This window comes from Tursiops truncatus, chromosome 4 (genome assembly GCF_011762595.2).
Source record: "Tursiops truncatus isolate mTurTru1 chromosome 4, mTurTru1.mat.Y, whole genome shotgun sequence".
NCBI classification, from domain to species: domain Eukaryota; kingdom Metazoa; phylum Chordata; class Mammalia; order Artiodactyla; family Delphinidae; genus Tursiops; species Tursiops truncatus.
In genome coordinates, this window is record NC_047037.1 from 63,553,171 (window position 1) to 63,580,164 (window position 26,994).

The window sequence follows — 26,994 nt, forward strand, 5'->3', positions numbered from 1 at the left end:
TGAGCCCTGGGAAGGAGGCTGTAGTTCTGGAAGGGGTTCTGAAGTGGCCGGAGTGACCAGGGGTGGGAGGAGCGAGGGTGTTTACCCTCCTGCATGTATTAACATATGTGCCTCTGATGCTTAGCTGCCAACTTGGCTTTGTTTTTTTTTTAACTTCCTGCAGGCAGAGTAGAGTGAACTGTGTAGAGATCTGCAAAGAGCAGCTTAGAGAGAAGCAGTGAAGTCCTGGACCGCAGCTGAAATGAACTGGTCCACTTGAACCTGCCCAAGCCCTGGGGCAAGACCTCTGTCCCAGCCCTGAGGTAAGAGCACTCGAATCCCAGCTTGGGGACAGAGAGGGCAGAATGCCTCCTGTTGTGGGGTGGTGAAAACCTCCTCTTCTCAGGCTCAGGAAAGAAGGGGCAGTCGTTTCTGGTTCAAACCATCGGCTTCCATCTCAGCCCAATCGGAGGCAAGGTCATTTGGTGGCTAAAGAGGTTTTGATTTTTCAGACTAGGTCTTTTGGAATCTTAACAGGATGTTGTATTTTTTCAATTGCTGGTGAAATTTGAACTCCAAAGGGAATGAATTTATCCTCCAGGTAAGACTGCACCAGATTCAGGGGAATGCTTAACGTTGGTGCAGCTGCTCTGTTCTGCAAGGGAAGTCAAACTTTCAGGAAACACAAACACACTCTCTCTCTCTTTCTCTCTCTCCTATCCAAGGAAGATAGAGTGACAGAAATTACGTGGGGAGGTTGTTGGAAAACATTCCATTAAGCTCACTGAAAAATGACTTTAAGGGACATCCCTGGTGGCACAGTGGTTAAGAATCCATCTGCCAATGTAGGGGACATGGGTTTGATCCCTGGTTCGGGAAGATCCTACATGCCACGTAGCAACTAAGCCCATGCGTCACAACTACTGAGCCTACGCTCTAGAGCCCGCAAGCCACAACTACTGAGCCCTCATGCCACAACTACTGAAGCCTGTGTGCCTAGAGTCCGTGTTTTGCAGCAAGAGAAGCCACCGCAATGAGAAGCACGCGCACTGCAACGAAGAGTAGCCTCAGCTTGCAGCAACTAGAGAAACCCTGCACACAACAACGAAGACCCAACACAGCCAAAAATAAATAAATAAAATAGAGGATACAGGGCATGCAGGTCTTCAAGGGCCTGGCTCAGGTTCTTTACCATGGCCATGGCAGGCTCCTTAACATCCAGGGTTTTGCCCAGTTCATCTTGGGACAGCTTTTGCATGTCCTGGAAGAGGGCACAGTCACTGTGCTGGTTTTGCATCTTCAAGAGATGCTGGGCGCCCTCAAGCTTCTCCACAGTGGACTCGTGGAAGAAGTGACCCACACCCTCCAGAGCCGCATCCCTGAGGGAATATAGAAGCCCAGAGAGAGATGGCAGAGGAGTAAGATGTGGAGATCACCTTCCTCCCCACAAATACATCAAAACTACATCAACATATGGAACAACTCCTACAGAACACCTACTGAACGCTGGCAGAAGACCTCAGGCTTCCCAAAAGAGCCATGTGGCTGACAGGGTCTTGGTACTCCAGCCTGGTGTCAGGCCCGAGCCTCTGATGTGGGAGAGCCGAGTTCAGGACATTGGAACACCAGAGACATCCCGGCACCACGTAATATCAATCAGCAAGAGCTCTCCCAGAGATCTCCATCTCAGTGCTAAGACCCAGCTCCACCTGATGGCCAGCAAGCCCCAGTGCTGGACAGATGCCAATCAACTAGGAAGACAGGGACACAACCCCACTCATTAACAGAGAGGCTGCCCCAAATCATACTAAGTTCACAGACACCCCAAAACACACCACTGGACACAGCCCTGCCCCCCAGAAAGATAAGATCCAGCCCCATCCACCAGAACACAGGCACCAGTCCCCTCCACCAGGAAGCCTACACAACCCACTGAACCAACCTCACCCACTGGAGGCAGACACCAAAACCAACGGGAACTACAAACCTGCAACCTGTGGAAAGGAGACCCCAATCACAGTAAGTTAAACAAAATGAGAAGACAGAGAAATACACAGCAGATGAAGGAGCAAGGTAAAAACCCACCAAACCAAACAAGTGAAGAGGAAATAGGCAGTCTACCTGAAAAAGAATTCAGAGTAATGACAGTATTTTGGAGAGTAAATCCAAAATCTTGGAAATAAAATGGAGAAAATACAAGAAATGTTTAACAAGGACCTAGAAGAACTAAAGAGCAAACAAACAATGATGAGCAACACAATAAATGAAATTAAAAATTCTCGGGATGGAATCAATAGCAGAATAACTGAGGCAGAAGAACAGATAAGTGACCTGGAAGATAAAATAGTGGAAATAACTACGTCAGAGCAGAATAGAGAAAAAACATTCTAATTATAGGGGTCCCAGAAGAAGCAGAGAAAAAGAAAGGGCCTGAGAAAATATTTGAAGAGAGTATAGTTGAAAACTTCCCTAACATGGGAAAGGAAATAGTCAATCAAATTCAGGATGCACAGAGAGTCTCATACAGGATAAATCCAAGGAGAAACACACAAAGACACATTAATCAAACTATCAAAAATTAACTACAAAGAAAAAAATATTAAAAGCAGCAAGGGAAAAGCAACAAATAACATACAAGGGAATCCCTATAAGGTTAACAGGTGATCTTTTAGCAGAAACTCTGCAGGCCAGAAGGGAGTGGCAGGACATATTTAAAGTGATGAAAGGGAGAAACCTACAACCAAGATTACTCTACCCAGCAAGGATCTCATTCAGATTCAACAGAGAAATTAAAACCTTTACAGACAAGCAAGAGCTAAGAGAATTCAGCACCACCAAGCCAGCTTTACAACAAATGCTAAAGGAACTTCTTTAGGCAGGAAACACAAGAGAAGGAAAAGACCTACAAGAACAAACCCAAAACAATTAAGAAAATGGTAATAGTAACATACATATCGACAATTACCTTAAATGTAAATGGATTAAATGCTCCAACCAAAAGACATAGACTGGCTGAATGGATACAAAAACAAGACCCATATATATGCTGTCTACAAGAGACCCACTTCAGACCTAGGGACACATACAGACTGAAATTGAGGGGATGGAAAAAGATATTCCATGCAAATGGAAATCAAAAGAAAGCTGGAGTAGCAATTTGCATATTAGACAAAATAGACTTTAAAAAAAAGACTATTATAAGAGACAAAGAAGGACACTACATAATGATCAAGGGATAGATCCAAGAAGGAGATATAACAATTGTAAATATTTATGCACCCAACATAGGAGCACCTCAATACATAAGGCAAATGCTAACAGCCATAAAAGGGGAAATCGACAGTAACACAATAATAGTAGGGGACATTAAAACCCCACTTTCACCAATGGACATATCGTCCAAAATGAAGATAAATAAGGAAACAAGCTTTAAATGACACATTAAAGAAGATGGACTTAATTGATATTTATAGAACATTCCATCCAAAAACAACAGAATACACTTTCTTCTCAAGTGCTCTATTCTCCAGGATAGATCATATCCTGGGTCTTACATCAAGCCTTGGTAAATTTAAGAAAATTGAAATTGTATCAAGTATCTTTTTCTGACCATAACGGTATGAGACTAGATATCAATTATAGGAAAAAAAATGTAAAAGATACAAACACATGTAGGCTAAACAATATGCTACTATATAACCAAGAGATCATTAAAGAAATCAAAGAGGAAATCAAAAAATACCTAGAAATAAATGACAATGAAAACACGATGACCCAAAACCTATGGGGTGCAGCAAAAGCAGTTCTAAGAGGGAAGTTTACAGCAATACAATCCTACCTCAAGAAACAAGAAACATCTCAAAAAAACAACCTAACCTTACACCTAAAGCAATTAGACAAGAAGAACAAAAAATCCCCCGAAGTTAGCAGAAGGAAAGAAATCATAAACATCAGATCAGAAATAAATGAAAAAGAAATGAAGGAAACAATACCTAATATCAGTAAAACTAAAAGCTGGTTCTTTGAGAAGATAAACAAAATTGATAAACCATTAGCCAGTCTCATCAAGAAAAAAAGGGAGAAGACTCAAATCAATAGAATTAGAAATGAAAAAGGAGAAGTAACAACTGACACTGCAGAAATACAAAGCATCATGAGAGTTTACTACAAGCAGTTCTATGCCAATAAAATGGACAACCTGGAAGAAATGGACAAATTCTTGTAAAAGCACAACCTCCTGTGACTGAACCAGGAAGACACAGAAAATATAAACAGACCAATCACAAGCACTGAAATTGAAACTGTGATTAAAAATCTTCCAACAAACAAAAGCCCAGGACAGATGGCTTCACAGGTGAATTCTATCAAACATTTAGAGACGAGCTAACACCTATCCTTCTCAAATTCTTCCAAAATATAGCAGAGGGAGGAACACTCCCAAACTCATTGTGCGAGGCCACCATCACCCTGATACCAAAACCAGACAAAGACATCACAAAGAAAGAAAACTACAGGACAATATCACTGGTGAACATAGATGCAAAAATCCTCAACAGAATACTAGCAAACAGAATCCAACAGCACAGTAAAAGGATCATACACCATGATCAAGTGGGATTTATCCCAGGAATGCAAGGATTCTTCAATATAGACAAATCAATCAATGTGATACACCATACTAACAAACTGAAGGGTAAAAATCATATGATAATCTCAATAGATGCTGAAAAAGCTTTTGAAAAATTTCAACACCCATTTATGATGAAAACTCTCCAGAAAATAGGCATAGAGGGAACCTCCCTCAACATAATAAAGGCCATATATGACAAACCCACAGCCAACATCGTTCTCAATGGTGAAAAACTGAAACCATTTCCTCTAAGATCAGGAACAAGACAAGGTTGCCCACTCTCACTGTTATTATTCAACATAGTTTTGGTAGTTTTAGCCACAGCAATCAGAGAAGAAAAAGCAATAAAAGGAATTCAAATCGTAAAAGAAGAAGTCAAACTGTCATTATATACAGATGACATGATACTTCACATGGAGAATCCTAAAGATGCTACCAGAAAACTACTAGAGCCAATCAATGAATTTGGCAAAGTAGCAGGATACAAAATTAATGAACAGAAATCTCTTGCATTCCTATATTCTAATGATGAAAAATCTGAAAGAGAAATTAGGAAACACTTCCATTTACCATTGTAACAGAAAGAATAAAATATCTAGGAATAAACCTACCTAAGGAGACAAAAGACCTGTATGCAGAAAACTATAAGACACTGATGAAAGAAATTAAAGACAATACAAACAAATGGAGAGATATACCATTTTCTTGGATTGGAAGAATCAACACTGTGAAAATGACTCTACTACCCAAAGCAATCTACACATTCAGTGCAATCCCTATCAAATTACCAATGGCATTTTTCACAGAACTAGAACAAAACATTTCACAATTTGTATGGAAACACAAAAGACCCCGAATAGCCAAAGCATTCTTGAGAAAGAAAAATGGAGCTGGAGGAATCTGGCTCCCTGACTTCAGACTATACTACAAAGGTACCGTAATCAAGGCAGTATGGTACTGGCACAAAAACAGAAATATAGATCAATGGAACAGGATAGAAAGCCCAGAGATAAATCCATGCACATGTGGTCACGTTGTCTTTGATAAAGGAGGCAAGAATATGCAATGGAGAAAAGACAGCCTCTTCAGTAAGTGGTGCTGGGAAAACTGGACAGCTACATGTAAAAGAATAAGATTAGAACACTCCCAAACACCGTATAAAAAATAAACTCAAAATGGATTAAAGACCTAAATGTAAGGCCAGACACTTTAAAACTCTTAGTGGAAAACATAGGCAGAACATTCTATGATATAAATCACAGCAAGATCCTTTTTGACCCACCTCCTAGAGAAATGGAAATGAAAACAAAAATAAACAAATGGGACCTAATGAAACTTAAAAGCTTTTGCACAGCAAAGCAAACCATGAACAAGACAAAAAAACAACCCTCAGAATGAGAGAAAATATTTGTGAAGGAAGCAACTGACAAAGGATTAATCTCCAAAATATACATGGAGCTCATGCAGCTCAATATCAGAAATTCAAACAAACACCCCAATCAAAAAATGGGCAGAAGACCTAAATAGACATTCCTCCAGAGAAGATATACAGATTGCCAACAAACACACGAAAGGATGCTCAACGTCATTAATCATTAGAGAAATGCAAATCAAAACTACAATGAGGTATCACCTCACACCAGTTAGAATGGGCATCATCCGAAAATCTACAAACAACAAATGCTGGAGAGGGTGTGGAGAAAAGAGAACCCTCTTGCACTGTTGGTGGGAATGTAAACTGATAGAGCCACTATGGAGAACAGTATGGAGGTTCCTTAAAAAACTAAAAATAGAACTACCATACGACCCAGCAATCCCACTGCTGGGCATATACCCTGAGAAAACCATAATTCAAAAAGAGTCATGTACCTCAGTGTTCATTTCACACTATTTACAGTAGCCAGGACATGGAAGCAAGTGTCCATTGACAGATGAATGGATAAAGAAGATGTGGCACATATATACGATGGAATATTACTCAGCTGTAAAAGAAACGAAATTGAGTTATTTGTAGTGAGGTGGATGGACCTAGAGTCTCCTACAGATTGAAGTAAGTCAGAAAGAGAAAAACAAATACCGTATGCTAACACATATATATGGAATCTAAAAAAAAAAAAAAGGTTCTGAAGGACCTAGGGGCAGGACAGGCATAACGACCCAGATGTAGAGAATGGACTTGAGGACACGGGGAGGGGGAAGGGTAAGCTGGGACGAAGTGAGACACTAGCATGGATATATATACACTACCAAATGTAAAATAGATAGCTAGTGGGAAGCAGCACAGGGAAATCAGCTGGGTGCTTTGTGACCACCTAGAGGGGTGGGACAGGGAGGGTGGGAGGGAGTGGCCAAAGGGAGTAGATATGGGGGTATATGTGTACATATAGCTGATTCACTTTGTTATACGGCAGCAACTAACACAACAACATAAAGCAATTATACTCCAATAAAGATGTTTAAAAAATAAATTGTTGGTGACCTGAAATTGGCTATAGTGGGAAAATTGATACCACAGAAATTAGCCTTTGCTGCAAACCAGGGCTTTTTTGTTTTGGAGGTTCAGATTACCAGCACACCTCTGGTTCCAGTGCTTGCTCTACCCCGGACATGCTGGGAGGCATGGGGCAAGTCCCTTCACCTGTGCATCCCTTGATTTCTCTTCTGTGAACAGTAGGTGCTCAATAAGCATTAGTTGAATAGATGAATAAGACTGAGGTTCTGTTCTTATTATTCCATAAGTTAAGGTCCCATAAGACAGTGAACATGAAGTGTTTTTCATATTGTGAATTTCCCTGCCTGTGGAGGGAGGGCTTTAATTGATTGGTGAGCCTTTTGTGTATTGATGAAGTGAAGTTGGCTGGTACTTCCCTTTTTGGCTCTCGCCTCTTGGGAAATCTGTGAATTACTGACACCCTTTCATAAGGGCAGATGAAAACTCTCCATTTACTGACCGACATCTGGGGCAAATTTCCTTCCTGGAAAAATCAAGAAGTCAAGAGTAGCGTGAAAAGGAAGCCCTGGCCCTGCTGGGTATGAGAGCCAGGGCTGAAATCAGAGCTTTGGACTCAAGCTTTGATGGGGGGGTGGGGGTGGAGGAGGAGGGGCGGGTTCAGCGGAGCAGGGGCACTTCCTGCCAAATGTGAATGTTAAACAAAAGCCTCTTTCTTCAAGGCCCTGCTGTCAGCAGATTAGCGCTAATTAAATTAGCATAATGGAGCCCCCGCCTCTGCCCTCTCCCTCTGCTTTTTTCTGAACCTTCTGGCTCCTTTTCCCAACCTCCTTTAAGTATCTTGAAAGAGGGGATGGGGAGAAGGCAGGGCATCAGTTAAGCACCAGTGTACTGTGTAGAAGTGTAGTTTGTAAAATTACAGAAGTGGAAAGGACTATAGGGGCCAGCTGGTGCCACACTTTCATTTTAAGAAGCCAGTTCACACAGCCATGGTTATCGGTGCCTGAGGTGAAGGTGTGTGCTCCAGGGGAGGGAGGGACATGGGCTGGTGAGACGGGCACTGCTCCTGAGGCCACTTGCTCACTGAACCTTTGCTTGTCCCTGGCACGGGGACATGTGGGTGTTCTCCAGGTGCCAGCCCTGTGTCCCCCTCCTCAGCCCCTCCCCTGTGTCTGCTGCCCCAGCCCCAGTGCACTTCATGACGTGCCCCTCCAGTGCACTTGGAGTTAAGTCTTCTTCCTCATCAGAGGCTTGGCTTTCTGGGTCAGTGAAACCAGTTGAGAAGATGTTATCTGAGGATATTTAAAGTATATATACGCAAGGAAGGGTAGAGAAGGGCGTTGACTGATCTCAGGGTGGTTCCAGGATCTGTGCTTGCGATCTGGTCTCTAATTCTGCAATGACCTAACAAGGTGGGTATTTCTATCCCCATGTGGCAGATGTAGAAACTGCGTCTCAGAGGTAAAAGAGACTTACTTGCCCAAGATTTCACAATTCAAGAGTAACAGAGATGTAAACTAAGCCTGTCTGTGCCCTCTGCAGCTTCTCAAAGTTCCGGAGTGTTCTTTATAGTAAGTACTGGCCCCCCAGTACTTGTTCCCCCAGGCTCCTTTCCCTCATCTCTGAGGCTATGGGAACAGCTGCAGCTCAAAGTGCTCGGAGCTTTATGAAAAGATTCACTGTTCCTTTCAAACCCCAGTGGCTGTTCCCTGTGCAGTAACATAGCATCAGAGTGAGGGAGTATCCATAGAGTGCTGAAGTGTAGTCCCCTCATTCATGGGATGCCCCAGGCAGTGAGGAGGATTCTCCTGGCCCCAGGCCTCTCAGACAGTGAGAAGGTGGGGGGGGGGGGGCGGTTTCTTGGCCTCTGTACTCTCAGTGCTCTTTGCAGGGGAATGTACCGAGTTAGGTCTGTTTGGTTTTCCTCCATGTTTAAACAAGAGATTATTCCTCTGGTAAGAGGGATTTAATTCAGTTTTATAGATATTTACTGAAAGCCTGCTGTGTACCCAGCCAAATATCCTGGCCTGTTTGGGCAAGAGATTCTGGCCCAGCCTTGGGCACATGGATGTGACAAGGGACACGGGAGGAGCTGCCTACATCAGAACATGAATTAGGGCTGAAAGAGTTCCTTGGAGAGCTAGTTGGTTGGCCTTCACGTCTTATATCTGAGGGAGGGGGGCCCAGGAAGGGAAAGGGCCTTGTCTGTGACACAAGTGGAGCTGGAGTCTGTTCTGAATGTCTGGTCAGGGTCTGTCCCACCAAACCACTCTGGCTGTAGAGGGCAGAATGTTCAGGGGAGGAGGTACAGCCCGCTCTCTGCCTTAGCCTGTCTGGCCCAGTACTCGTGATGGGCTGGGCTTGACTGTTAGAGGAATTTGTGGCAATGGCAACCCAGCAGGGAGAGGGTGTCATCTCAGTGATGCCGGAGATCCCCTGGCATCCCAGTGATTCTTTCAGATTCCTCCTCGAGGCCTTGCTTAGGACAGGGGTCTTCACGCTGGAAAGTCACTATTGTGGGAAGGCATCACAATGCAGAGAAGAGTGCCCCAGCTTTGAAGACGTTTGATCTGGGTTTGAGCCTGGCTTGACCGTAGCTGCATGACTACCTCGCCTTTCTGACTCAGTTTCCTCATATGTAAAATGGGCTGAATAATACCTACTTTGAGTGAAGATTAAAAATTATTTTTATAATGTTCTTCCCATAAAGTAGATGCTTATTAAATGATACCCATTTTTTTTTCCATGCAGCTCTATTAAGGTATAATTGAGAGACAAAAACCTGCATATATTTAAATTGTACAATTTGGTGAGTTTCGACATATGTATACACTTATGAAGTTCTCCGCACAAGTCAGGTTAATGAGCATAACCATCAACCCCCCAAGTTTCTTCCTTCACCTAATCCCTCCCTTCTGCCCCTCTCCATGTCCTGCCTCCCATCCCTAGGCAACCACTAATCTGCTTTATTGCTATAGATTGGTTTGCATTTTCTAGAACTTTACATAAATAGCACAATACAGCATATGTTTTTCTTACACTCAGCATAATTATTTTGATATTCATCCATGTTTGTGTATCAGTAGTTCATTCCTTTATTGCTGAATAGTGTCTCACCATATGGAAATATCAAGATTTGTTTATCCATTCATCTGTTGACAGAGTTCTGGGGTTGTTCCCAATTTTTGGCTGTTAAAATAAAACCTATATATATATATATATTTGCAGCAACGTGGATGGACCTAGAGATTATCATACTAAGTGAAATAAGTCAGGCAGAGAAAGACAAATATCATTTGATATCACTTACATGTAGAATCCAAAAAAATGATACAAATGAACTTATTTACAAAACAGAAATAGACTCACAGGCATAGAAAACAAACTTATGGTTACCAAAGAGGAAAGTGCGTGGGGAGGGATAAATTAGGAGTTTGGGATTAGCAGATACAAACTACTACATATAAAATAGATAAACAACAAGGACCTACTGTATGGCACAGGGAACTATATATATTCAATATCTTGTAATAACCTATAATGGAAAAGAATCTGAAAAACAATATACATATATATATATATATATACACAAATAACTGAATCACTGCTGTACACCCGAAGCTAATACAACATTGTAAATCAACTATACTTCAATAAAAAGGTGTTCCGTTTGAAAAAAAGCCACTATAAGCATTTGTGAAAAATCTTTTGTGGGGCCTATGCATTCTGTTTGGGTGAATACCTAGGAGTGGAATGGCTGGGTCATATGGTAGGTGTATGTTTAGCTTCTTAAGAAGCTGCCACGCTTTTTTCTAGAGCAGTTGTACCAGCTTATACTTCCACCAGCAGCGTATGAGAGTTTCAGGTGCTCCACTTCCTTGTCAACACTTGATGTGGTCAGTCTTTTTAGTTTTAGCTATTCTAATAGGGGGGTAGTGATAGCTCATGGGTTTATTTGCATCTCTCTGAAGATTAATGATGTTGAGCATCTTGTCATGTGCTTATTTGGCATCTGCATATCTCCTTTGACGAAATGTCTGTTCAGATCTTTTGTTCATTAAAAAAATTGGATTGTCTTCTTATGATTGGATTGTAAGGGTTCTTTATATATTCTACAGACAAGTTTTTTAATTTGCAATATATTGCAAATATATTTTCCAGTTCTGTGGCTTCCACGTGGTGGGAGACAGTAACACATAAACTAAGAATTACAATTCAGTTGACTAGTGCTGTGCTCAGGAAGTACAAAGGAAGATCAGTAATCTTAGCATGGGAAGTCAGGGAAGCTTCCAGGATGCAAAGGTATGTGACTTGGGTCTTAAAGGAAATTATAAGTTAGCTAGGCAGGGGAAGGGCAGTCTAGGTAAAAGTTTGTATGTGCAGAGGCACGGAGATACAGAATGTCATGGTGCATACCAAATTGTAAGTCATTTGATTGGAGCCCTGGGATTTTTGGAGTAGAAGGATATGGGCTGGAATCCCAGATGCCCTCTTACTGGCTGTGCACCTCGTTTATTTATTTATTTTTAACTTTTAATTTGGAAACAATTATAGATTCAGGGGGAGTTGCGAAGATAGTACAGAGAGGTCTGGTGTATCCTTCATTTAGTTTCTTCCACTGGTTTCATCTTATACAATTATAGTACAATATCAAAACTAGGAGTCTGAGGTTAGTACAACTGTGTGTGGAGCTGTGTCATCTTCTCATATGTTTAGATTAGTGGAGCCACCGCGGTAATCAAGGTATGGAACTAGTCCTCCACACAAATGTCTCTCTCGTGCTACCCATTCATCATCACGCTGGCCCAGCCCTTTCTCCCTTTTCCCATCCCTATAATTTTGTCATTTTGAGAGTGTTCTGTAAATAGAGTCATATGATATGCAACCTTCTGAGACTGGCTTGTTTTCACTCATCATAATGCACTTCAGGTCCATCCGGGTTGTTGAGTGTACCAATAATTTGCTCTTTTTTACTGATGAGTGGTATTCCGTTGTATGCATGGATCACAGTTTCACTATTGACCTAATGAAGAACATTTTAGTTGTTTCTAGTTTTTGACTATAACAAATAAAGCTGCTATGAACAATTGTGTACAGGTTTTTATGTGAACATAAACTTAATTTTTTAATTGATTTTTAAAAATAAATTTATTTATTTTTGGCTGCGTTGGGTCTTTGTTGCTGCGCGCAGGCCCTCTCCAGCTGCAGCAAGCAGGGGCCACTCCTTGCGACAGCGTGCGGGCCTCTCACTGCAGTGGCCTCTCTTGTTGTGGAGCGCGGGCTCTAGGCGCGCGGACCTCAGCAGCTGTGGCTCGCGGGCTCGAGCACAGGCCCAGAGGTTGCGGCGCACGGGGCCCAGTTGCTCCGCGGCATGTGGGATCCTCCCAGACCAGGGCTCGAACCCGTGTCCCCTGCATTGGCTGGCGGAGTCCCAATTACTGTGCCACCAGGGAAGCCCATATAAATTTAATTTTTCCAAAAAAACAGAAGCCCAAACATTTTTTCTGTATTTTTCCAGGATAAATGCTGAGTTGTATGGCAAGTGTATTTTTAACTTTTTAAGAAACTGCCAGATTGTTTTCTACAGTGACTGTATGGTTTTCTGTTCCCACCAGCAGTGTAGGAAAGATCCACTTTTTCCACGTCCTCATCAGCATCTGGGGTGTCCTATTTTAATTTTAGCCGTTCTAATAGGTGTGCAGTGGTAGTTCATTGTGGTCTTCATTTCCATTTCTCTAGTGGCTATAGTTGTGTGACTCTTAGCCTTTCTGCTCTCAGGTCAGGTCGGCTGTATGAATCTAGACTCCAGCCTGTACCTTTTAAGTGTGAGAAGCAAAAGGCCCTAGTGCTGATAGCCCCCTCCCACCATTTCTGGAGCTGCCCTGGAAGTCTGGCTTCCCTTGTTTTCTGATCCAGTTAGCCGGCTACAGGATCTTTCTTCATTGTCCTGGGTGGCTCCAGGAAAGTGATATTTTATAGAGCTGAGTATTTCTCCAGGGGAGGTTTTTTTGTTTGTCTGTTTCCCATAGAGGAGCAAACAACCTGTAAGTGTTGATTTTTTACCTCCACCCTGTCCCTCCCTGGTCCCCGTGTGCCAGCATCTGTACTTACTGGCAGCTGAGCTGGAGAAACCTCTGGAGCTGACCCAGGATGACTTTTCTCAGTGTTTGGAGGTCTGAGGTGCCAGGGGAAGCTGCCATGGCCTCGGGCCCTCCCTGTGCTCACAATCTTCTCTTCTTTTCACTTACAGATCGAGAGGCAGCTTTAATGTGCTGGGGAAAATAATAATGGTAGCTGCGAATTGTATAGCACTTATGATGCACCAGGTACTAAGTGCTTTATGTATATTTACTCATTTAATTCCCACAACAACCTGACAGATCTGGGTTCCAGGTGCAGAGCCTCAGTTTCCTCACCTGTAAACAGGGTGGTAACAATCCCTAGTGGATAGATTGGGAGGGCTAAGTAGGGGTGGCGTAGTGACTTACCCCCCTAGAGAACGCTGGTTCCCTCTCCTCTACAGGGGCCCTTAACAATCGTGAGCACCCAGCTGTACTGCCGTGCTGCACTGAAAGAAAGTGGGTGTCTGTATCCCTTGCTCCACTTCAGTCAAAGATGAGTGTCCATTCACTCATTCAGCATCCAATCAACTTTAAGAATGAGCACCTACCGTGTGCTTGCTTCTGTACTAAGCACTGTGAGCCCCAGAGCTACAGTCCTTGACCTCATGCAGCACGTGGTCTACAGAGAGAGACAAATATGAATTTAATAATAACACAACTGAGTGTAAACTCATGAATTGTGGGATTTCTGTAAAGGCAATTCTCTGGTGCTGTGTGAGTGAACCAGTCTGAGATCGGAGGATGCGTCCTCGGGGAAGTGATTCTGGCTTGGAGTCTGATTCCTTAGCCTTGATCTACTGCAGAGGCCCATGTGGAATGTTCTATAGGATCAGCTCACTTTAAGCTGCGTCCTGACTATAGACTGACCTGATGCCTGGCCATCCCAGTGCTCTCCCCCCCATAACAACCCAGACTATTCCATGAGGTTACCCATCCCCAACCATTCACAGCTGCTGCTGACCCCATGGGGACCAAGACTAAGCTCAGGGCCACAACTTACAGGGCTGGGTCATCCTTTTCTGTTGTTTCTTTGTTTTTGAATGTGCTCATGACTCAGTCAACTTATTACACAGTGAGCCACCGTGGTAGAGTTATTCGTCAAACAGATTTTTTAAAAACCATCTTTATTGAGGTATAATTTATATTCCATGAAATTAACTTGCTTTAAGTGTAAATTCAGTGATTTTTCGTAAATTTACTGGGTTGTGCAACAATTACCAAAATCCAGTTTTAGAACATTTCCATCATTGGTTGGGTCATCTTCAAATGGAAAAGGCAAGGGATTATTTTTCACGGCAATAGCTCCGTAACTCCTTTTTATGGAATTAGTTCTGTGCTCCCAGCAGGAGGATCTCGTTAATTAATTCAATTAGTATTTACTGAGAGCCTGCTGGAGCCCACAGCTGGGCTAGGTGCAAAAGGCAATAAAGAGAGAAACAAGTGGAGATGGCAGCTTCCCTGTGGCTGACAAGCTTCCTATTGAAGATACATTGTTAAATGTAACCCACCTGCAGCTTACAGTTTGCTTGTGGCTGCTGCAGGGCAGGTGATTATTTTCTACCTTGTGGCTCGTAATTGATGAGGCAAGGGCCTTGCTTTTGCAATACTGCTATTGTACTGAAATTATTGGCCAAGCAGAAGGAGGGAAGTGTACTCTGCAACATCTGCAAACTGCTGTAGGCGTTGGCAAGCCTGGATGCAGGATCTGGGAAGAGAGGGGATTGGATTGGGTGTGCTGTTTGCAGTGCGAAGATTCGACAGGTGGACTTGGGGTGAGCGGTGAGGTGTACTGAAGGAGGAAAAGAGTGCGGGGAAAGTCAGGGAGTTGCGGCTCACCAGGTGGCCTACAGCTTAGGGGTGCCTCTGCGTGCAGTGGGGTGTTGCTTGGAGGCGTGGCGGTAAGGCGGGAGTGCAAGCTTGGATGCTAGACTGAGGAATTTGGACTTGGTGGAGCAAACAGGGAAGATGCTATTTTAAGTCTTGGAGGAGAGCTGTGACTATTCAGAGCTGGGCTTGGGAGAGTAATCTCGCGTGAGCTGAGAGATGGGAAGTGGGCATGGGTTAGGAGGCTATCGAGAGCGTCTTAACGTTAGGTGACGTGGACCTGATGCGAGCAGGAGAAGGGCGGCAAGGAAAAAAGAAGTGGGTGGGAGAGAAGATCCTGCCAGGTAGGGGAGAAAATCTCTCTGTCCCAACCCCTTCTCCCAGGTTCCATACCTGCCTTACCCAGCTGCCTTTTGCACTTCAACCAACCGCTCAGGCTCAGCCTGTCCAAAGCCCCCTCCACGTCATGCTTTCCCCTTGCCTGGCGTACTTTTCTCTCCCTGTCCCATTCCTCTTGCCCAGGAGGAAGGAGAGGAGCCAGAAAGAAGCGGAACGCTGTCCCTTTGGAAGGCAGCGCCGTAGAAGGTAGCGGCAAGAGATTTCCAGGGAGGGAGGTGCCAGATGCGAAGGAGGTGAGTGAGTGCGGGCGCTGAAGACGGGCCGGGGACTCAGGTACTCGTGTGAGGCGAGTGGGGTGCCTCGGGTGCAAAATTTAAGGAGGCACTGGGTGCCAACCCGGCTTGCACAACCCTGAGAGTGAGGGTCCTGGACTAGGTTCCTGGAGAGAACCGGTAGTTGGGAGGACGCCGGTGACTTTGAAGAAAGCATTAGCTTTCAAAAAGTTAAGGACCGGGCTTCCCTGGTGGCGCAGTGGTTGAGGGTCCGCCTGCCGATGCGGAGGGCACGGATTCGTGCCCCGGTCCGGGAGTATCCCGCGTGCCGCGGAGCGGCTGGGCCCGTGGGCCACGGCCGCTGGGCCTGTGCGTCTGGAGCCTGTGCTCCGCAACGCGGGGTGGGGGGGCCGTGGGAGGCCCGCGTATCGCAAAAAAAAAAAAAACCCAAAAAACCCAAAAAGTTAAGGACCAGGTGTGGAACGGTTTCTTCAGAACACCTTCCATAGGAAGCTTCCTGAAGCTGTCTGGGGGCCTGCCTGTCTGCTTTCTCCCCACCCCAAGACAGCCCCTCAGTGTCTCCACGGACTCTCTAGGCTTCCTGGAGCACAATGTGAAGACCACTGATTAAGCCTAGCCCCCCATCTTACCAGAGAATTCTGAGACCCAGAGAAGTACATGACTTCGTCCAAGGTTACACAGGGAGGGGTGACCTTAGGGGTCTTCTTTACTTTGATTTATCACCTTCAGTTGCTTTAGCTTCTCTTTTCATTGTTCCTCCCAATCTCCTCCTCCCTCTTCCAACTGTGAGAATTGGCAACAGTTGATATTCAAGGACTCATCTATATTGGAGGACTGAGGGCTAATTCTGAGAAGTCTGTTTCTAGAGTGCCTGTTGCCTAGCAAGCACTCTTGTAGGGGCTTTCCCATTCATTATTGTATTCATATAAGGACTTTCAAAGTACTTGTCATCGTCCCATTTTCCTGATGAGAGGACTGAGGCTCAGAGAGGACAAGGGCTGGCTTAGATTTGCATGGTTACTAACTGGTGCTGCCGGACCCAGAGCCCGTGTTCTTCCTCCACCACGTATCTCTTTAGTTATTCATACAACTGAGTGCCTTGAGGCCAGGCACTAGTTTGGTGCTGGTATGGTACAAAGGAGACAAAAATCCTGCTGAAACTTATTCTGCTTGTCCCCCTGCTTGTGCAGGGGATTGACCTGTGCTTCTTAAGGTCCGCTGCCTCGGGGTCTCTGGGCTGCCTGTGGTGGCTGCTGTGTTTGGGGCTGTTGCTGAGATACTGTCCGCGGCCTAATTCATTCCTCAGCCGTGTCTCACGGACTCCTTTCTCTGTGCCTCTGGGTCACTGAAACATTCCACTGAAATCACTCATAGGTGACATAGGCAGTTTATTCTCCAAGGAACACGGTTTCCCCTACATTTCTTAGCTTTTATCACCAGCCATTTCCTTTGGCCACCACCCGTGTAAAGAGCTCTGACTCAATCCCATGACTTAGCCCTGATAAGGCAAGTTATTTTGGCCTCCTCTGCCCTCAGCCCCAGTGAGAATTTGGACTCAATGTTTGCACTTCTCGCTTTAGACTGTTTGTCAGAGTTTGTGGAAAAAGCCATGTATTATTAATGCCTTGGCCGGGAATGGCTGTGCCCTGCCAGGTTGTCATGTGAGCCCTCTGAAAAGCCCTAGGCTGCAAGGCCCCAAGCTCTCCTGGGCCCAGGGGCTTTGGTGGGAAATGTGATCCTATCCTACAGAAACTGCAAACAGCCACCGAGGGTAGAGAGGAACTTGGAAGGGGTGGATCGGGGTCTCACCCAGGAATTCGTAACTGCTTAGAGAGTGTCTCATGGGGCTGATTCCATTCTGCTTCCGTGGGACCCGCGGTTTGTTGAAGGTCTTTTAGTCTGATGTCCTCCTCCCCCATAAGACAAAAATGAGCTGATTTAAAATCAGCTAAGTAATATTAAATATTAAAATCAGTTGAGTAATATTTAGAGATCTGTCTTACAGTGGGTGATATGCTGGCCACTTGAAATCAGTGATGTAGTTTTAATCCTCAGAACAAGTCTTTGAGGTGGCGCTTGTTATCTCCATGTAATGGATGAGAAAACCACCTCTGAGATGTCAAATGAATTACACAAGGTCATGCAGGTGGTAAGGAGTAGAGATGGGATTCGAACCCTGGTCCATCTGGGCCAAAAAGCTCATGTTCCTTTCAGGACATCGTGAGCCAGCAGACATAAAATATTTCCCTGACCTCCTCTGGTTTGTCCCTATAGTTGGTCCCAGCTCCTCTGTCTCTCATCTTTGTGGCTTCCCATCTCTCTGTAAAGATCTTCTGGAGCTTGTATTCCAGTGGAGACCTGACTAGAGTTTAGTATTAGTTGGGTCAGGGTTTGGTGGGGTAGATGGTGAGGCTGCAGGCCAGCCCAGGGCTGAGGAGAAATGGTCTCTGGCACCTTCTCCTCTGTCAACTGAAATGGCTCCTCTTCATGCCCCATCAAAGCTCCTTTTTAGTGCTTAGGAGCTCAACTCAGAGTTTAGAGAAAATAATCTATCACTTGCTTGCTTAGAAAACCTCCATCAGTCCTAGTTTTTTTCCAGGATAAACTGGGACTAGATACACTTATGTCTGGAGCAGATAATCCTGTTGAACCCCATTTCCCATCCCTGAAGCTCTCATACTCTCACCCTTCACAGCTTCTCACCATTCCTTAAGTACAACAGGCCCACTTTCATGACTGAGCCTTTGCACTGTGTTTGTTTTTTTTTTTTCTGTTGGGCATACCTCTTTCTGCCTGCTAAGCTCTTATTCATCCTTCAAAACCCAGGATGAACTTTACCTTTTCTGACTTCCTCTAGCAGAGTTGGTACCACCCCAGCTCTTAGTTCCTAATGCCTTACTTGATCTTTCCACCTGTCAGTTTATGGGTCTTCCCCTTTCTCTAAGGCCTCAAGAGTAGGAACTGGACCCTATTTATTTCTATATCACCTGTACTTGGGGCATATTTGTATGGACAAATGCATAAGGGCTCGTTAATTAAACTATTTAAGTATGAGTCGCAGGTGGCCCCACTTTAACTGAAATGCAAGGTCATGGGACTTTAGAGAAAGAGAAGGGATAGGCTAAGGCTGTGGTGCTATTAACTGATCGACAGGTGGGCCAGGCAGTGTGCTGCAAGCATTCCTGCAAATGGACCCCATTGCAGAGAGAGAGGGTCCCAGAGGAATGAAGCCATAACGCAAAGCCTGGCAGTTGAGGAGCGAAGCACGGCCTGCCCGACTCCCCAGGCCAGGCTCTTCAACTCTGTTCCCAGCGTGCCTCCCAGGAGAGCTGGGTACAGACCTGGAGAAAAAGTGGGCATTCTGAATGGTCCCAAAAGGAAGGGGAGGCGGGTGGCATATAGGGGAGGAGCAGAAGCAGAGGCAGGAGGAAGTCCAGGGCAACCTTTCTTTCCTTAATGTGGCGCTGGGGGCGTCTTGCTGGCCAGAGCTCCTGCCTGATGTTAGCTCCTGAGGATGCAGTCGAGCTGAGTCCGAGAGTGAATTTGGAGCCGGGACCCGGTCATCCTGTGCCACTGGGCCTCTTGCCCATTTAACTCCTCCTTCCCCTGCTGCTGGGTGTAGGCACTTACACTTTAGAGATGGTCAGATCTGAGCTTAAATCCTTGTCTCACCCATTTTACCTGCAAATTTTGTAGCACTCAGCGAAAATAACAGGGTTGCTGTTATTATTATGTTGCAGTGATGATGACACTATTGACGGGGTTTGTGTTAAGTGGTTTATGGCATTTCATTTATTCCTCTGAATACCCTAAAGGTAGATGCTGTTATCATTCTGAAGTCACAGGTAGAGGACTGAAGTGCAGAGAGGCTAAATAACTTGCCCAAGGTCACATAGTGAGTAAATGATGGAATCAGGTAGTGGACCCAGGTTTGCCTCACCTGATCCACTAGGCCGCCAGTCTCCAATTTGCCTCATCTTAGTCACCTGGGGCTCTCTGATTCTGCCTGGCTGGGGCCTGGGGAGCAGTGGATATAATAGGTACCCAGGATGATATTAAGATCTGGGAAGTTCAGGAAACACTATATGGTACTTTCCTGCCTGTAAGGTGTGACACCGCTGGCCCACAATAAATATTAGCTGTGAGTATTATGACATGAATTGATTGAAAAAATATCATGCAAAGACTTTCATCTTTTAAAAATTCATTAGTCCTAGAACTAGATCTTACAGGTAGAAGTCAAGGGAAGTAGATTCTGGATCAGTGAACCTACATTCTAAAACTATAAACTCAGAACTATCGGATGGAATGAGCTGCCTTCAAAGATCCCTGTTGCTCCTGTTCAATCAATCTGTGACAGCACATAGCGGGTGTGCTTTAAGGACCTGGGGCCAGGTGTGTGTCTGCCCTCTGCACGCATGTGCTGGGGAGGACTTGGGTGTGTGAAGGTTCCAGCGGCGGTTGAGTTTAGGAGCTATACAAAGTCAGAAATGATCCCAACTCTGGGAGGGAAAGCAGAGGCCAAAGCATGTATATATTTTGGGGCCATAGCTTCCTGTGTTGTGTCCTGGGCAACCTGCACTGGTCTCCTCCATAGCTTCTGAGCCTCTAGACCCGCAGTCCTGCCATCAGGGCACTGGGCACTTCATGTTTCTCAGAGACTGCTGGCGGACAGATGTCTTTCTATCTCTTCCCAGTGTTCCCAGGTCTTCTTGTTTTTGTTTTTTTTTTTTTTTTAATTCTGACTTCCTTGCAGTTAGAAAGTCAGAATTTTTTTAAAAGAAATTAATTAATTAATTCATTAATTTTGGGCTGTGTTGGGTCTTCGTTTCTGTGCGAGGGGCCTAGCCGCTCCACGGCATATGGGATCTTCCCGGACCGGGGCACGAACCCGTGTCCCCTGCATCGGCAGGTGGACTCCCAACCACTGTGCCACCAGGGAAGCCCCTTGTCTTTGTTTTTAAGTTCTCAAGGCCCATCCTGTGAGCACATACATTACAGTTCATAGTCAGGGAATGTTGTCCCGTGAGAGCCTGGAGAAAGGCTTGACCCCTACCCTGACCCATTGATCTTCTGTTTCCAACCTCAACCTTGATGATAAAACTCAGCCTAAGCTTTCTTCCAGACTAAGAGCAGTCAGTAAGGCCCTGCTAAAAGCGGAAGGAAACCCACTGAATGATTGCCCAGGATACTTCTGTTTCTAAGATCCATGATAATAGCTGCCACCTTGAACACTGATTGTGTGCTGGGTGTCTCTTTTCTCATTTAACTCTCCCCACAACCCTATGATAGAGGTAACACTATCCCTGTGTACAGACGAATAAACTGAGGCCCAACAATTCAGCTAAGTTGCCCTAGGTGACAGAGCCAGTAAGCAGTGGAGGTGGACTTCAAACCTAGCTCTGTGTGACTCACAAGTTAAAACTTATTATGTATATATAATTTTGGCTTATTGGAATAATAGGAAGTTTTGCTTCTCTTGACGAGGAAACTTAGGGACTAGTTACCCTGACTGGTGACAGAGAGCAAAGCTATATACAGAGCGTATCACAGGGATGGCAGACCCTTATATTCACATTTGCAGTCATCCCTAACCTTTATTAATGTGGACAACCATGACCTTCCTCAAGGCATCTTTTGGTGATTGTGGCAGAGAGAGATTTCTGTTACTAGTGACTCTCAGTGAGGCTCCACTAATGCTAAGGATGGTGGCCGACTCTGCTGGGGAACGCTTGTCTGCAAACTGTTGGGCTCTGCGGCAGGCAAGTACATTGAGGTCCAGGAATTTTTCACGAGGAGTGAAAACGTGGGAAGATGAAGTGAGAGGGTGAGAGGAAGGGAGCGTGAGCTGTGCGTCCTTTCATCAACCTTGAGCTTGAGCTCAAAGGGCACCTGTGTGTATTAACTTTGGTAAGGAGACCATCTGAGCCCCCATCTCTGTCGGCCAACACAAAGAGATTGTATCTTCTGATGTACAGATTTGTTGTGTTAGAAGAACAAAAATCATCCAAGAGTGGCCAAGGAATTTGAGGGCTTTCTCCAACTCAAGTTTTATTTTCCGTAACTGTGAACAGTTATTTTTGGTTTTACACATTTGAGTACTCAAGATGGAGGGTCCTCACCACCCTCTCCTTTCTGATTGACTATCTGCCATTGTCTTCTTCCAGCAGCTCCTTTGGGCTCCAGTTTGAGCTGGGCGCCCTTACACACTACCATTTCTCATCTGCTATCCCTGACCACTGACGAAGCCCCCAGGGGTCTGCCTCACTTCTCAATCTTCTATTCAAAACTCCTGCTCACATCTTTCTTCTTGAAGCCTTCTGGTTATAGCCAGCCATTTCAATAACAGCACCTGTCTTCATTTCTAACTCTAGCCAAGATGGTATCTTTTCTTGGGGCTCTTTGTGTAAATATGGTCGATATCATATAGTTTGCTCTGTCATTAATCTCATTACATTTATTCAGCTGTTTTGTTTTCTGCCTCAGGTGCACTAAGTTTGTCTTTCAACCCTTTGAGGGCAGGAAATGTCGTTGATGTGGAGGTGGTGATGACTGGATTTTAATTTCAGTGTCCAGCAGGTAGCCAAAAAAATTGTTTTTTCATCTGTGCAACTGATGTTTATTGGATAATTTCCATGGTCTGGGCATTGGACACAAAGGCACTGGGGCTATGGAGCTAATCATTACTTGGTGGTTGAAATGCTTACAGTTTTAAGGGAAGCCAGACATGTGAGCAAATTAAAATTATATTTTAATTTTATTTGAGCTATAATTGAGGTTTAAGTAAAATTTATTGGGAGCTCACATGAGAAATAATGAGACAAGAGAGATGGAGACAGATTTAAGAAATGTTTGAGAGTAGTAATAGTAGAACTTTGTTTCCTATAGAGTTTGACTTAATACCTTTAGGGGCTTGTTCTAGGGGCAGTGAGGTACCAGGATGAACACGTGATCCAGGCGCACCCTGAGTAAAGAATGAGTTGAATAGGGGATAAGAAAGAAGGAAAAAAGCTTAGCAAGATAGTAAGTGATGGAGAGACTGAGAGAGAGGATTATAATTACTAACATATATTGCATGCTTATTACCATGTGCAAGGTAATTAATATGAATTGCCTCATTTTTCCCTCATTATAACCCTAAGAGGTAGGTACTGTTCTCTCCATTTTTACAGATGAGGAAACATCATCAGAGCAGTCGAGTAGCCTGTTAAGATCACACAGCTGAGAAGTGGTAGAGTCAAGTTTAAACCTGTGGACTCTTGTTCCAGAGTAAACACCCATATGCTTGGGGAGAGAAAAACTCAACCAGCTGATCAAGAACCTCCAAAGGGCCCTCGGTGCTGATAACTCCCACATTTATACCTCCAGCCTGGACCTTCCTCCTGACCTTTGTAATTGCCTATCAGACTGCCTATTTCCACTCCACCTGAGGGTCTAATCTCAAACTCAGGATGCCCAGAGCTGAACTTCTGATCTGCTCTTCCCTCATTTTCTCTTCCGTTGAAAGCAGCACCATCCTTCAGTTGCTTGGACCCCAAACTTTGGAATCATCCTTGCTGTTTTCCTCTCATGCCCACGCCCAGTCCATCGGGCTTGACTTTTGAAGCACATCTGAATCATCCACTTCTCACCACCTCCCCTGCGGCGGAGCCACGGGCAGCTGTCACTGGGATCTGCCTGGTGGTCTGCCTGCTTCTGCCCTTGACCCCTATCCTATCCCCACAGGCAGTCCTGGCGACATTGAATCAGATTAGGTTGCTCCTCTGCTCAAACCCTTGCAGTGGCTTCCAGTTTTACTTGGAGTAAAACCCAAAGTCCTCACCTGTTGCCTCTGTTCCTCTAGGATGCCCTCTCCCTGTGCCCTCCCCTGCTCCTTTCCTTCCAGTCAATACACAACAGTGCACGCCTGCCTTGGGGCTTTGCATGGGTCTTACCCTTGCTTTAAATGCTCTTCCCGAGAGATTGCAGGGCTCACTCCTTTGCCATCTTTGATTCTTTGCTCAAATGTCCATTTCTCAATGAGGCTTACTCTGCCCTTTTAAAAATGGAAACCGGCCTCAGTTCAGCACTTGTGGTCCTCCTCTTCCCATACTCTGCTCTGCTTTGTTTCCTATAGCACTTAGCATCTTCCCAGAGACTAAATAATTCACTCATTACATTTATGATTTTGTGTCTCACTCTGCTAGAATGTAAAGCTCTAAGGGTACTGTTCTTCATCTGGTTAAGCATCTTAAGCACTAAGAATTACGCTGAACACGTAGTTAGTGGTTAATACCTTTAAAAAAAATGAGTAAATGTGGGGTGTAAAGTTTCTGTACAGGTGTCTGGTTTAAATTTTGTTTTTAAATGTGGTCTCGAGTCTGGGGGAGGTGCCCATGGGTGTGCGTAAGGGGGTACAGAGTGAGGAGAGACCATGAGGCTGAGGCTGGACTCCTGGGGATGTGGACACTTCAGGGCTGGCAGGAATCTGGGCACCAGAGGAGGCTGGGATGGGGAGGGAGGAGGGAAGCTGGGAGGATGCCTGTTGGAGGGAGGGAGTTTGAAGAAAAAGAACCAGGGAGGCCTCACTGAAGTAGGTGCTGGAGAGGAGTCTTTAGATTTCGCAGTTAGAAACGCAACTTCAGTGGAATGGTGTGGGCTGATTTCAATGGTCTGAGGAACAAGTGGAAAGTGGGGGAAGTATAAGCATCTCAAGAGGCCCTGCTCTGAGGAAGGAGAGATTAGGTTGTTGCTTGAGGAACTGGTTTGTTTGAGGGTGTTTTCTTAATCTGTAAAAAAACACCAACATTTTGAGTGTGGGCCAGTGGGAGAGGTGAGGAGGTGACACAGGAAGGGGTGGGGAAGTGAAAAGTAAGCTAATAACATCCAGACTGGCAAATTATATCTGGTCCTTGCCAAAGAGTTGCTACTGAGTCCCAGCCCCAAGCTCAGGGCCTGGCACATAGTGGGCCCACAATATTTATTGAATACAATATAAAATACAATAGAATTGAGTGACAGGTCACTATCAACAATAACAAAATAACAGGCATGTCTGATGTAGTGAGACTGCTTTTTGAACCACTGACTGTGGGCAAGTGGCATTTCTCTCATCAGCCCTCTCCTTAGCGTTTTGAGCAGCTGTATGTGGTTCTATTTTTGTTTCCTCTTTTCTGCACCATGGTTATGCTTTTAGGAGATAAATCTGCAGGTGACTCACGTGGGTGACTAGAATGACATGTTACCCAGGAGTTCTGTGTGGATGTAATGGTGACTTAGTCTGTTTGGGCTGCTTATAAACAACAGACATTTCTTTCTCACAGTTTTGGAGGCTGAGAAGTCTGAGATCAAGGCGCCAGCATGCTGGCGTTCTGGTGACGGCCTACTTCCTGGTTCATAGCTGGTGCCTTCTTGCTGTGTCCTCACACGGTAGAAGGGGTGATGGGGCTTTTCTGGGTCTTCTTTAAAATAAGAGCACTAATCCCATTCATGAGGACTCCACCTTCATGACCTAATCACATTCCAAAGGTTCCACCTCATACCTTCACATCTGGGGATTAGGATGTCAATATATGAGTTTGCAGGGGATACAAACATTCAGACCATAGCAAATGGTAAGTCCAGGGAAACAAAAGTGTTGGCCAAGGGTGGCAGAAAGACCATTTGACTCCTGGTCAGCGCCTAGCATTGAACCAGCTCCACCTCACGCCAAGTTGTACTACCCCTGGGAGCTGGATTTAAATTTGGCTGTGCTGGGTCTTCGTTGCTGTGCGTGGGCTGTGTAGGGTGCAGGCTCAGTAGTTGTGGCACGTGGGCTTCAGTAGTTGTGGCTCGCAGGCTCTAGAGCGCAGGCTCAGTAGTTGTGGCGCACAGGCTTAGTTGCTCTGCGGCATGTGGGATCTTCCCAGACCAGGGCTTGAACCCGTGTCCCCTGCATTGGCAGGCGGATTCTTAACCACTGCGCCACCAGGGAAGCCCCTTCTTTGGATTTTATAAATAGAATAGTGTCAGGAAAAGAAGAAATAAAAGGAACTATGACTTACAAAATATATCAAGAACTAAAGTCTTTCTTTTTCCTTCTTAAAAAAATGACATGCAAAGAATGCAGGTTTAATTCCCAGATGGTGGGAAATGACATAAAGTTCCCAGATGTCCAGGGAGAAGGCAGAACAATTAGATTCCTATTTTTTTTTAATATTTATTTATTTGGTTGTGCTGGGTCTTTGTTGTGGCACGTGAGCTCCTTAGTTGTGGCACGTGAACTCTTAGTTGCAGCATGCATGTGGGATCTGGTTCCCTGACCAGGGATCGAACCCAGGCCCTCTGCATTGGGAGCGCAGAGTCTTAACCACTGCACCACCGGGGAAGAATTAGACTCCTGTTTTATTCCTACCTTCTCTGAAAAGACATTGGCAGACTGCGTAGGAAAGAATGAAAGAAAAAAATCCCTACTATTTACGAAATATCCTATGTGCCTGGAATTATGCTGGGCACACGCGCACATTACACTCATCCTGATTAGGGAAAGGGCATTATATCAGTGTTCACTGTAACCTACCCAAGGCCACACAGCCAACAAAGGGAAGAGGGGATTGAAGCCCATGTCTAAAGAGGGATGAATCTAAGAAATGTAGCTACTTGAAGTCAGCCAGAGTCCCTAGTGCCCTGCACAGTGTCTTATTCTCAGGAAAATCTTGAGAAATGTTTATCAAAGGATAGTTAGTTGGTTGAATGAATTACCAGGGCCCTGAGAAAACTTGCAAATAGTTTTGCTAAAGTGCTATTGGAAGCCTTCAACACCTTCTAGAGGATGGGAGAAACCTAGGGAGAGAAAAACATTTAAATTTTCAAAAGGAATAATTACAAAGCATCAGGCAGTCACTAAGATGACCTATGTAAAACGCCTGCACACGGTAGCACTCAATAAGTGATAACTGATGAGTAAGGTAATTATTAAATCAGTACATCCTGCTGCTTCTCCTCACCCTGGGACACAAGACATAGGGTTCCATGACCTGACACTTTCAATTTGGGGTTCATATTGGAAAGCACCATAGCTTTTCTCTATCCATAATGTCTTATTATATAAGATAATGTCTTTCCCAGATGGCAGTCCCAGCCTGTTGCCCTCAGTTTAGCAGCTCTTTGTGGTGTCTGCACGAGGAAACTTGTGTATTGCCCCAGAAGTTATATCTTTAAAGACCATTCCAAGTACCCGCTCAGTGGCCAGTCATTTTTGTGTGATACCGAAGCACAGAGAAACTTTATGTTGATTATGATGATAATTAACTTAGAACTCTTCTATCAGTGAACATATTTGTATCCTTAATAACTGAGGATTTATATTCTCATAAGCAAGATGGAAAATGTGGACTAGAT

The 26,994-nt window shown here is 44.8% G+C and overlaps 1 protein-coding gene across 5 annotated transcripts in view; it reads left to right on the forward strand.

The window, feature by feature from the left end:
- Positions 1-26,994, forward strand: part of ST6GAL1 (ST6 beta-galactoside alpha-2,6-sialyltransferase 1) — a 156,393-nt gene that overhangs the window by 26,052 nt on the left and 103,347 nt on the right. For all 5 annotated transcript variants that reach the window (XM_073804008.1, XM_073804009.1, XM_073804010.1 and 2 more), the window contains exon 2: positions 164-302. The gene's annotated coding sequence lies outside the window, so the exon portion shown is untranslated. The remainder of the gene's footprint in view (positions 1-163; positions 303-26,994) is intronic.